Genomic DNA, 4,564 nt, shown 5'->3' on the forward strand with positions numbered 1-4,564 from the left:
GTTCTGGGGAGTCAGGCACCCCTGCACTTCTACCCCTTCTCTTAGGGGTGGCTACAAGAAGGATCAGAGTTCAGGGTCCAGAGCCCTGCCACTGGGAAGTGCTGGCTGTGGGTTATCTGGCTCTGCATGTGAAGGAGACAGCAGGTGCCTGGGGCTCCTACCTTCCTCTCAGGCTGTTTCCACCTCCCTCTGCCCCCCTTGCTGAAAACCTGCTCTCTGGAAACTCTAGCCAATAAACAGATTTATACTAGCATGTGAAAGACTAACATCACAATAAAGTCATGCTCCCTGGAAGTTTGCATCCAAGAGTACAGCAACATGTTAAAAAAAAAAAAAAAGAAAAAAGAAAATTAGCATAGTGTGTGGAAATGGGGGGAGTGGGGTTTACAGTTGGCAAATAAAAAAAAAAAAAGACTCACTGCCATTGAGTCATTTCCAACTCATAGCGACCCCCATTGGGTTTCCAAGGTTATAAGTATTTATGGAAGTAGACCACCTTCTGCAGAGCAGCTGATGGGTTTAGAACCTCTGACCTTCTGGTTAGCAGTCAAGTGCCTTATCCACTATGCTACTAGAGCTCCTAGGGTTGGCAATAGGCAGTAAGACATATGACATGTGCATTATTTGCAGAAAAATATTGTGATAAAAGTTATGGAGCTGATACTACAGCGGCGGAATGGCAGGCATCAACCAGAAAGAAGGGAAGTTAGTTTGTCCTGGCCAACCTGAAACAGCAGGTGTGGGGGCTCCTGCCATACATGGTGCATCCTGACTGATAACATGTGCCCCTTGCCCACCACCAATCAGGCCCCTAGCTGCTCTCTGAGGCTGTTCATGTGGACAGTGAGGTTTCATGATGAGCTTCTTGACTGTTTTGTGTTGTGGTGTGGTGTGGTGTTCTCACAACTATTTAGTTCCAAAAGTTTTTTTTATTATTCCAGACAGAAGCTGCATGTTTAATAGCTGCTCCTTCCCCCACCCCCACCCCAAGCCCCTGTAACCTCTAATCTGCTTTCTCTCTCTGTATTTTCCCTTTCTAGATATCATATAAGTGGGGTCACATGGCACCTGATCCTTCTGTGTCTGACTTTCACTCAGCATAATGTTTGCAAAGTCCATCGTGGCAATGTATCAGTCTCATTTCTCTTTATGGCTGAGTAATATACCATTGTACGTATGGGCCATATTTTATTTGTCCATTCACCTGTTGAGGGACACTTGCATTATTTCCACCTTCTAACTATTATGAATAGTGCTACAATGAACATTGGCATACTCTTGTCTCTTCTTGCAAGAAGAGTTATATAGATACATATATATACACACACACACATATTTGTTGTTGCTCTTATGTGCCATTGAGTCAGTTCTGACCGATAGAAAGCCCATATACAGCAGACGAAACACTGCCTGGTCTGCACCATACTTACAGTCCCTACTACGCTCGAGCCCATCATTGCAGCCACTGTGTCAATCTATCTTGTTAAGAGTCTTCCCTTTTTCCTCTGATCCTCTGCTTTCACAAGCATGACATCCTTCTCTAGGGACTGGTCCCTTCTGACAACATGACCAAAGTAGGTGAGGTGAAGTCTAGCCATTCTTGCTTCCAAGGAGCATTCCACCTGCACTTCTTCCAGGACAGATCTGTTCATTCTTTTGGCAGTCCGTGGTACTTTCAGTATTCTTTGCCAGCACCACAATTGAAAGGCATCAACTCTTCTTCAGTCTTCCTTTTTCATTGTCCAGCTCTCACATGCATCTGAGGGAATTACCATGGCTTGGATTAGGCACACATTAGTCTTCAAAGTGGCATATATATATGTATGTACACACCTATGCATGTATAAATGTTTTATATACATAATTTATATGATCTACATACATATGCATAAATATTTATATAAAAATGTATATATACGTATGTTTATAAATACATATACTATAAATATGTTTTATATAATGTTATATATACATGTTTTATATATACACATCTAATGTTTTATATATGTAATATTTTACATAATATTTTATATGTAATTACATGTTCTATATAGAAAAACTAAACTCATTGCCATCGAGTTGGATCTGACTCATAGTGACCCCTCCTTGGGTTTCCGAAGCAGTATCTCTACGGAAGTAGATTGCCCAACCTTCCTTCCAAGGAGGGGCTGGTGGGTTTGAACTGCCAGCCTTCTAGTTATCAGTCAAATGCCTTAGGCACCAAACCACCAGAGCTCCCGTTTCATATATAATGTTCTATATATACATATATAAATGTTTTATATATAATAAATAATGTGTTTTCTATGCAAAAAAAGAAAAACAACAATGTCTTCGTCTCTTGTTATTTTGCTATCATTTAAAAATAGGAAACAAGAGGAGGTACAGAAAATGGTTACAATCTGGACTTGATACACACAGCCTGTGCTAGAAGCCAGCCACCCAGCTTACTCATTGTACATCTTTGAATTCTCTGTCCCTCAACTTCCTTATCTGTAAAATAAAAAGCTCTGGTAACACAGTGGTTAAGTGCTTAGCTGCTAACCAAAAGGTCCACTGGCAGTTCAAACTCATCAGCCCCTCCAAGGAAGAAAAATGCAGCAGTTTGTTCCCGTAAAGATTACAGCTTTGAAAACCCTATGGGGCAGTTGTACTCTGTCGTATAGGGTCAATATGAGTCAGAATTGTCTTGCTGGCAATGTTTGTGTGTGTGTGTGTCCCTCAGTTTCCTTATTTGTAAAATGAAGAAAGTAATAGTAAGTACTTTCTGACTGACTGACTGCTGACTGACTGCCATCAAATTGGATCTGACTCATAGCAACCCCTCCTTGAGTTTCCAAGGCTGTATCACTGTGGAAGTAGATTGCCCAACCTTCTTTCCGAGGACTGGCTGCTGGCTTTGAACTGCTAGCCTTCTGATTGGCAGTCAGATACCTTAGGCACTATGCCACCAGAGCTCCCAAGTACTTCCTAGAGTTGTAATAATAAAATTAGTTAATATATGCAAAGCAAAAAACAAACCTCACTGCTGTTGAGTGGATTTTGAGTCATAGGGATCCCTCCTTGGGTTTCTGAGGCTGTATCTCTATGGAAGTAGATTGCCCAGTCTTCCTTCTTAGGAGTAGCTGGTGGGTTTGAACTGCCAGCCTTCTGGTTAGCAGTCAAATGCCTTAGTGACTATGCTACCAGAGCTCCTAATATAAGCAAAGTACTTATGATTATGTCTGGCACATAGTAAGCATTCAATAAGTGGAACAAAATTTGGAGACTCTCTAGATTGATTATTACTGTAAATAATGGGACTTCTGTCATGTAGGGGGTCCCTGGGTGGTGCAAACAGTTGAGTGTTCAGCAACTAACCAAAAGGTTGTGAGACAGGCAGGGAATTGGGCTAGCCAGGTCAAACAGACCCCTGACTCAATGCCCTTGAAATTTAAGCCTAGGTGCAGACCACCACATAATTCTGGCCACTGGTATCAGAGAACTGATTAGCTAGCAAGTCAGGTGCTTGGGTGAGATAAAAAGACCACAAACTAAAGGACCTTAAGCTTGACAGTTATTAAATTCTGATAAACACACAGATTGTTTTTTTAAGTCTCTCATTAGGTACTCACCAGATGCAAGAGCATGAGTAGTAAAGGTCAACGTGACCAACAAAATGACCTTCCACCACAGGCAGGCAAGAACAAGAATCTCTAGAACTGGGGCTCAAACTGAGGTCCAGTGACACATGCGTAACTTGAACCTCAGAACCCCACCCACTTCATGAATAAAGGGGATGCCTCCTTCCTGCTGAAGAACCTTTATAAACCTTAGAATCCTTTGTTCGGAGAGAAATCAGAGGCTAGTGTAGGTGAAAGCCTCTCTCTGTCTCTGTCTTGTGAGCAGATTCCCTCTCCTCTGTCCTTTTAATAAACTTTGATTTGTGTGGACATTTTTCCTTTCCTGTTCCTTTCTTTGTCAGTAGAAGGCAAGCACTCCTGCTCAGGGTCTCAGGTTCCCCAGTAATAGTTGGAGCTTTGAATCCACCCAGAGGCACTTCAGAAGAAAAGCCTGGTGATCCACTTCTGAAAGGTCACAGCCATTAAAAACCCTACAGAGCACAGTTCTACTCTGACAAACCTGAAGTCAATGTAATTCAAAATCAACTTGTGAGCAACTGTTTCTTGTTTTTATTTTCTGTCACACAGAAAAGGGGCCATCAAAGGGAGCATTGTTTTTCAATTCTGGCTTCACACAGTAGAGATTCTTCCCTCCAGAAACATTTGGAAATGTTCTCCCTGGTCCAGGAAGGTGGACCCAAAAGGACATGTGCACAGAGCAGGGCCATGAATTCAGAGACAAACAGCCATGTCTAGGACCACAGCACAAAGATACCTTTGAGATTGAGAACTAGACTCTGTAGATGGATATGGGAAAGTCAGGTAGGTGATCACAAAGCACCTGAGAACATGAGTTGTTGTTGTTGTTATGAGTTGTTGTTGTTGTTATGTGCCGTCGAGTCAAACCCGACTCATAGCGACCCCTCCTTGGGTTTCCGAGGCAGTATCACTATGGAAGTAGG

Source organism: Orycteropus afer, unplaced genomic scaffold, assembly GCF_000298275.1.
Source record: "Orycteropus afer afer isolate SDZICR_OR568_19922 unplaced genomic scaffold, OryAfe1.0 scaffold00236, whole genome shotgun sequence".
NCBI lineage: Eukaryota > Metazoa > Chordata > Mammalia > Tubulidentata > Orycteropodidae > Orycteropus > Orycteropus afer.